Below are 9,551 nucleotides of genomic sequence, written 5' to 3'. Positions count from 1 at the left end.
ATATAGATCTCAGGAAAATGCCACACCCCTATGAACCTAACTCACAGGTCACTCTCAATCTCTCTTTCAAAAAAATACACCCATCATTAGTGGCCAAACGAAACTAGTGTATGTGAGTGCGCATCATGCAATAGCGAATCCTATATACTCAAGTAACCGAACTGTGGTGAAAATTCGCAAAGCTCAGGAGGAGCAATCTGCCATCCACGAAGGTCAAAATTCATATAGAGTATAGCCGACAAATAAGGTCAATCATATGTTATATCCATAATCGAGTGCAATCGGCCAATAAGGTCAAAATCCATGAAGGAGTAATCGTCTGTCATCTACTCCCAACCTACATGCCATATGTCCAATTCAATAAGACCAATACATGATAATCATGAAGCATGTGAAGGAGAATATAATAATAAACCAATATGTAGAGTAATTAAACATGTATGATGTCATAATGCTCTCTATAAACCGCTCTACTAATCAAGTATCATCCAACAGTATGATATAATTAACTATAAATAAAGCAAAATAGTAGAGCAAGAAATATGAATAGTAACAAAGTAGATAAATCTGATCTACTCAATAGGATAAATATGAAAATATAATAGAATAACCCAGTAGAATAACACTTTACTCACTTCGAATTGAAGCAACTATCTATGTACCAAATATCTGAGGTCACGACTCAACTAACATGCCTAGATGTTGCCTGGACCTAAATAAGATCCAATAGTGTTACAATCAGTTCCCAAACATCAACTCAACATAATATGGCTCGAAACCACCAACAACTCGTCGGTGCCATCGGAACGTCGGTTCCTATAACTGATTTCCACCCATTATCGTTGTGTACATAAACTCAACGAAATCATCATGTCGATCCACAAAGTGTCATCAACACAGCCACACACCTTCTCAACCCACCAGTAGTCCTAAAACACACCAATTTAGGTGTCAGAACAGCCCACTCAAGGTGCAAATGGAAAGGGCTTAAGAATCGTAATTAAGTAATTTCAGGCTTCGGAAGTGTCGGTTTTTGACATCAGAACCCACCAAGACCTTTCCACTATCTACACATATCCAAGACAGCAAGGATCCACTAGCTAGAAAGGTTGGACAACGTTCTAAAACATCCATAAAAATGGTTTTGTGAATTTCAAACCAAAATTGCATTATAATAATTTATTACAACGATATTGTAACACATTGGACTTTTGCAAATTGCAAGGTTCGAGTGTTTGATTTGTGTTTCGAGCTTTTCCACATTTTTTGGAGGGTCGTAGACAGTGTTCTAACCTATGGCTCGCATCTCTAGAATTGAGGTTTAAAATTTTGCACCAAAACCCAAAAAGTCAGATTTTTGGGCTGCTCTCGGGTTTGCTTCAGCTGGGCTGTGTACCGGTACAGCCTTGACAGTTGTACTGGAACAGATTTTGTACCGGTACACCTTGATGGTTGTACCGGTACAAATGCAATTTTTCAGCCAACCCGAGTCTCGGGTTTGCGCGTACAGGGTTTTGTACCGGTACACTTTCCCGTGTACCGTTACACTTTGCTAGATTTCAATCTGCCTATTTTTGAGGGGTGTTTTTGGAATTGTAGCTATACTACAAATAACCACACACCCCCTTTGGTGTTCTCTGAGCTTGAAAGCAGAGGAGAGAGAGGTAAGGAGCCCTCCACTCCTTCTCTTTGGTTTCTTTGATTTTTGGTGGGATTTTTGAAGTTTAATCACTTCATTTTGCTCTCTTTTGCTTCTTGGTGCAACTTCCACCATCGAAGAAGCTTTGAGCTCGTGGTTGGAGCTTGTGGGAGGAGAGAACATCAACCCTAGCCAGTTTCTTGGGTCTTTAGGAGCTTCTTAAGAGGTTGGTTGCTTACTCCCCCTCTCTAGATCATGTTTTGCATGATTTTGGTTTAGAAACCCTAGATTTGAGGAATTAGGGTTTGATTTGGGGATTTTTGAACTAGGGCTTTTGGAGCTCAATTGATTGGATTAGAACCTTTCCCTAGGTGGGATTAGAAGGGTTCTAGCTCCCATTTGGAGCTTGAGAGGAAATTTCTACACTATAGGTGAGTTTTGGCCCTTTTGTTGAGTTGGTTAATGTTTAACCTATGTGTTGTTCGTAACATTCGTGTAACACTCCTACTTTAACTTTTAGGGAGCTAGGAGGCTTGTAGGCACCTTCATCGGCGCAAACGAAGGGTTGCAAGGAGACTTGGTGGGTTTGGCCTCACCAAAATGGAATAAATTATCCCTATGATGGTTTTTACTTATCGTAAAATAAAAATGCATGCATATTCATGCCAGATAAAATATTTGAGAATTTTATAATGCTTAAAATACACATGTTATATATAATGTATTTTTGGACCTCTATGTAGTAGAGAGTTTGCACGTTTGGACTTGGGCCTACGAATAGCCCTTCTATGTGTGGATTTGGATCATGTTTCATATAGTGAAAATGTTATGTGCAATGTATTCTTGGACTTAGAACTCATGCTTGACATAGATGATCATTTATGTCATAAAGTGGCATTAGACTTGAGTGATGCATGTTATTGTAACCTAATGTCATAAAGCGGCATTGAGCTCGGAATATGTGTGGACTTAGTAAACCTAATGTCATAAAGCGACATTAGTGATGGAACGGGATTTGGACAAAGGTGCCATGAAGGGGCACCCGACTTAGTAAATTGTGAAACTGCAACATAGTAATATAGTGATAGGCCATTAGGATATCGACTATATTCCATGTTTTAGACATGATGAGCTATATTCCATGTTTTAGACATGACGAGCTATATCCCATGTTTAGACATGACGAGCTATATTCCATGTTTTAGACATGACGAGCTATATTATATATTTTAGACATGACGAGCTATATTCTATGTTTTAGACATTACGAGCTATATTCCATATTTTAGACATAACGACTTAGGACTTGAGACACCTGTAGGGTCGTGTGGGACAACCTCATTTCCAGCGTGGGATGATCAGCTACCACAGGCAGCTAGGCGGCACAAGCTGGACTACACATGTGTAGATCCTAAATGAGATTGAACAAGGACATTAAACAATATTATGACAATCACCACTTGGTAGCATAGAGTAGTTGGGTTATTGGACTTTGGGACATATAGTATACTTGATAGTATTACTTGTTGCATCATAGTATACTTGATAGCCATGATAGAGCATACTTGTTATATATTGGCAGATTGGATTCATGATAGAATAGATGTACACCATGTTGACATCATGTATACTTGTGGCATAGTAGAGTAGCATTTCTTTATATGCTTCCATTCTCGCAGTTACTTATTATTATCCTTATCTGCTCATATTTTGGGCCTAGTGGTGCATTTTGCTAAAGGTCAGTAATTGCCCACTGGGAACTATAATTTATAGTTCTTACGCTCCCTGTTTTATATTTTTTTACAGAGCCTTCCACTCCAGGAGAGGCTCGGGATCGCGGGAAAGGAATCGCCTAAGGCTAGCTAGCGAGGGATTTGTCGATAGGTGGTCTACCTCTCCTTTGTTTCTTTTTGGAGAGCTTGAGAGACTTATACATGTTTGTAGAGACCACCTATTATATGTATCTTGAGATTTATGATGTATTAGCTTATACTTTACTTTAGTGGTTTAGTTACCTTTGATTCTACTTGTTGATAGAACTTAGCTGTATACTTGTTCTGATATCACTAGATACTCTCTTTTTCTTGTTCGCTTATCGCTTTTGTTATAGACGCCTTATATGTGCTTGCATATGGCGGGTCTGGGCACGCACCGGGTGGGCCTATGCCGGGTCCCGGGGCGTGACAGATATACGTGTTGAAAAATCCATTTCCATCCTGAAATGGATTTTAGACATACGACAATTAGTCCTTGGATTGAACACGTGTAAATGATGTTGCCCAAGGTAGCCTACAATGCATAATTATATAAAAGTCCCAAAACTTCCAAAAATTATACTATTGAATATTAAAAATTGAGTTTTAGCCGGTTACCGGTGCTTCCGCAAATTGGAAGCCAACTAACAGCATAAGTAGAAGGGCAACACGGTTTCGGACATCTCGCTTATGATCTGACTCATTAACAACAGCCATCAACGAAAGTGATCTTTTCAAGCGGAATGGATTGCAACAAAAAGGGAGCACGACAATAGAGAAGCACTTAAGAGGGTGTGCTCCACAAAAAAGGGGTTGCCGGCAACTCGAATGGCAGGAAAAACCAAGATCAGCTTGGAGCAACCCTAACCTCGAGGTGACTGGCACCAGCTGGGGGAAGTTAAGTTCGAGGAAAGGAAGGTTAGAAAGGTGGTGGGTAGCAGCGGGGAGGCGTCAATGGCAATCAAATTAGTTTTGGCCATGAGGCCTGAAACTCGGGCTCCAGCTAGAGGTGAGCTCTAAGAGGAATGGCTGGCGACATTGGAGAGAGGTCGTCGGAGGTCAATCGGTTGGTGTCGAGGAGTGGGGAGGTCGCAGCCATGGTGAGAGAGAGTAAAAAGGGAAATATGAGAGATAAAGAGAGAAAAAGAGAGAAATATAGCTCGTGGAAGCTCCTTGTCAGCCGAGGAGATCGTCGGAGCAACGTGGTGCGACAATAGGGTATGGAAGGAAGGTGGTAGATAGGAGAGGAAGAGGAAGAGGAGAAGGGAAGAGATAATCTCGAACTTCTAAAATCACATTTCACGATAATTGCATTTTAGCCTATCTACTTTTAATATTCTTACTCAAAACTCCCCAAAATGTGTACTTTGCACCATATGTCCTCCACTTGAGAAATCTCGCAACTTGGCACATAAAATCTCGCACTTTTTTTCTAGAAAGAACTCTTTATTAGTTGCTTTCTTGTTGTTTTTCTCTCCAAACAATGCTTTTATCTCACAAAATCATAGAAAAGATCCTATCACGACCTCCATTACTACGAGACCTCAAAATGGTAATTTTGTTTCATTAAAAAATAGTCCAATTACATAAAAAAATACCCCAAGTTTTTAAAAAATTTATTATAAAACTTTGGTTTCTACATTACTCCCCCCTTACAAAAAGTTTCGTCCCCAAACTTGATTATAAACCTCACGAAAATAAATATGCTATCTTTTCCGCTAAACTCTAGCTCCTTGCAGTCCTCATGATTTTTCCATTGAACCTTCGCATATGGGATGGTCGGGACCTCGAAAGTGACGATTTTGTTTCATTCAAAACAGTTTAGTTATACAAAACTGTCCTAAATTTTCAAAATTTTATTATCGGTTTCTATGATCAACCCTCTAATCCTCTTGTGCTTGGACATAGCCTAAAATTCTATATCTGGGTTAGGAGGTTTAACCCTACTATATACTATATATATTGTAACCCCCGCTCAAAACAATCTGCCTTTTGTCGTTCATCTCACACTGTAAAAGAAATACAGTTTATGATACGAGTGAACTCCCACTCTCACTGCCTCACTATGTGATCCTCCTTTCGCAACTTCTTAAAATCATTTTCTAGTTTCTCCTTCACACTTTTTGAGAAATATGCACCTAACAACATTCCTTGGAAGTTCTCTCACATTATAAGAGATGCACCATCAAGTCTACTCGATCGAACTCTCCTACATTAATATGCGTCACCCTTTAATTAAGCAATGTGCTGCCGAATGTACTTTATCCCGCTTAGTAATGTATAGGTCCTCAAATAACTTCTCCATGGCACCAACCCAAGCCTCTACCACCCAGAGCTTTGTGTTACACCTATCGAACCTTGGCGGGTTGAACTTACAAAAGTTTGCCAAACTCACCCGAGCTCATTCTTGCTCCACTTTTGATATCCCTTGACCAACAGTTGACATATTCCAAATGGTTGTTAGTGTAGCGGTGATGGTATCTGTCTGTGGAGGACAAGTTGTAATCAGCGTAGCTGCTACTATTGCTCCTATCTGAGCAGCCGGCAGAGGCGGATGCTACTCTTGAGCTCCAAGATGTACTGGCCTGCTAGGCTAACAAATCATGTAATTGCCCCTCCTGACGTCGGGATGCCTCAGCCTATTTTCCTACTAACCCCACCAATCTAGCCATTTGATGATCATGAAGTTCTTGCACATCACTAGACCTATTTGACCCTACTCCTCAGATTGTGTCGGAGTGGCTCTCGGCAAAGGTCGTGCACGCAATGCCATCTTAATCATTCAAACAGAATAACATTAATTACCCAATGATAACACGGCTTAACCCAATCAAACGAAAGTCTACAAAGATGTCCATTTTTGTCTCTACGATATTATGTTGTCTACAATCAAAATAATTATTTAGAAGGAATAGACACAACATCTTCAATTACTCTTTAATATGGAGATTTCATATAATCCAATTTACTAACTTTCGCTAGAAGTCAGGTCACTCACATCTTATAGCCTTAAGATTTGCCAAAAGCTTAGGATTTCCTAAGTCCTCTTAACACATTCCTATGCCCTAGTACTAACTTAATCTGCCACGTCCTAAATTACAATGGAAGCACCTAGGTATGCCAATAGACCTGTCATATGCACGAGGACGCACTCCATACATACGAAACATAACATACCCAGCCTGTCCAAATCATATATAAGAAGTGTATATACAAAAAATATATATCAGAGTTTATATACAACTATCCAACTATAGCTACAATTATACACGTCCTAACTGCACAATCATAATATAACACCATTTGCCCCACTGGGCCCAATATATAAAACTAGCTATACCCTCTGAATATGATTCTCCTCTAATACTCGTCCAAGATAAGAGATGTTATCTAGCCTGCGATCTCTTTATCCCGAGATCACCAATAGGCACTAAGGTTTTGAAAAAAAATAATAAGAGGGTGTGAGGACTACTAAAAAATAGTTCTCTATAGGTACAATTGACAATAGCGACAACCTACATCGCTAAGTCTACTCGAAATATCAATAGTATAAGCTGAACTGAATAAATAATCATATGATATGCTAAATTGTAAGCAAGTATGTAGTATCATGTCTCTATTAAAAAGTATTGAAAAATGTAAATCATATTTAATATGGATCAACTAAAACTACTAACAATAATAAATGCCATATCACCCAATCACACCGACCAACTCATAAAAAATATTAAAAAAAATTATCTAAATATAAGATTTCTATCTAATTTTTGGATTTACAAATAATACTTCTCTTCTCATCTTTAGAGGCCATTATCATTGATGAATATTACTTGTAGTTGCTAATTTTAGGGTAAACATCAAACACTACAACAAAATGGGTCTATACCGACACTTTTGAATGTCGGTATAGGTCAAAAAAAATACTACTGGCTAAATTACCGACACTTTTAAAAAGTGTTGCTACATGTGGGGTCGCTAGGTATATAGTGACAGTTAAAAAGTGTCGCTATAACCTAAAAAGAGTGCTGTTAATTTATCAACACTTATTTAAGCATTTATTAACCGCTAGAACTTTACCTCGTTGGCTGCGGTGGCGGAGGAGGACGAGAGGGAAGGGATCTTCATCTAGGATTTCAGTGAATTGAGTGAGGGGAGAAGGGGAGATGGTAATCAATTTTTCTTTTCTTTTTTTTTCTTTTCTGATTGTAATCAAGCCGAATGGGCTGGGTGGGGTAGGTTGAGGAGAGTAACCTTTTATTTTTTGTTGGATTGGGCTTTATACTTAGTCATTAGTAGATTTTTTTAAAAGTTTTGGTATAAATGGGGCACTTACAAAAAAGTGTCCCAAACATGTATTCCTATAACCTAATTCTGTTGTAGTGAAATACCATCCATGTGGTTTCGTGCTTTCTCACTTTAGTATCTTGTGATTTAAAGTGTGTCAATTTAGTGCCCTATGATTTTATTTTTCTCTTTTCATCGACCCCTCCATTAACTCTCCATTAAATCATGTACAAAAAACTTTAGATACCCAACCTATGGTTTATCGAATATTTATTTTAGTACCCTGTTGTTTTAACTTTGTCACTGATTTAATAAAAAAATTAACAAAGGGGATAATGAAACTATAGGAGACGAAAGTGATACATTTTAAACCACAGTGTAGTAAAGTGAGAAAGCGCAAAATTATAGGGGTGGTATTTAAAGTTTTTCCTAAATTTTATATCTAATTATTTCAAGCCACGTTTTTGCACTAATCTTATTTTTCTTTTTATACTAGTGAAGATACCCGTGCATTGCAGCCGGTCGACTCTGTTGAAACAAATAAAATTAAAAAAATAAGAAACAAAAAAAATAGAGTCAGAGAACAAAAAAGAATACAAACAAAAAAATTGAAAAAGCAACGGCGGCTGTAATAAAATCATAAGAATAAAAATATAAAAAAAAGAATAAGAGAAAAATCATAAGAATAATAAATTATATTTATAATAGCAATAAAAGTTGATGATTAAAATGTCATATACCTCATAAATCGAGTCAGAAATTACAACTAATTAATTAAAGTATAAACTCTAAAGCGTCACGTGCCTCATAGTTTGAGCTAAGAAAATAAGAAAATAAAATCCATTAAAATTCGAGGACTAAACTATCATGCGTCTTATAGTTTGAGGACCAAAAGCTTAATTTACCCTTTTTATATTTTAATTTTATTTCAAATGAAGTTAGAGTTGAGCATCGATCAGTTTTATTCAATCAGTAATTTTATTTGAGTAAAGAATATGTTAAACTATCTAATAAATTGTAAAATGTCTAATTGTTAAAATTAAAAGTCGGCCAATCATATTTTAAATATTAAAATCAAGGGTTGATTTTATATAGGTCCGTATAAACATAGTGCAAATATATCTATACAAAGTTCAACTTTCATAATTGTCCCTACAAAAGTCCTAATGTTTTCAAATATGCCCATACCTTTAGGATCCGTTAAAAATAATTAGTTAACCATAGGTAAAATACTTAACTCTAGTTAATTAGTTAATGAGGTGAATTAATCTTTTTAGTTATTTTTAATTAATAGTTGGAACTTTTAAAGGGACATATTTGTGATGACAAAATGTTATTTCACATATAAAATAAACAGTATTTTAACGGTAACAAACCAGAGAGACATATTTGAAAATATTACGACTTTTGCAGGACAATATATGAATGTTGAATTTTGTAGAAATATATTTACAATTTACTATATTTGCAGGGACCTGTAAATATAAAATTAACCCTAATATTCAAAGTAAAATCATATAGAAAGTTTAGTATTATAAAACTAAAATTTATATTTAATACACACTATCTAAACTATTTAAAAGTCATTTATATATAATTATATATTTTAAATTTTAATAATAAAAAAATTTTTAGCTTAAATCAATAAAGAGAGTGAAGAATTAAAATAAATAAAAAAATTAGGCCCACCTTTACATCACCCCCCTCCCCCCCTCAGGTGGGTCTTACACCTACCTCCAACCCCAACCCCTTCTGCTCTCACTTCTCCTCACCGCTATTTAGATCCTAACTCCCAATTCGTTATCGCTACTTAGATCCTAACTCCTAGTTCACTAGTTTATAGATATATAAATAATTATATATTTTAAATTTTT

This window comes from Ananas comosus, linkage group 9 (genome assembly GCF_001540865.1).
Source record: "Ananas comosus cultivar F153 linkage group 9, ASM154086v1, whole genome shotgun sequence".
NCBI classification, from domain to species: Eukaryota; Viridiplantae; Streptophyta; class Magnoliopsida; order Poales; family Bromeliaceae; genus Ananas; species Ananas comosus.
Note: the sequence above shows the minus strand (reverse complement) of the source record.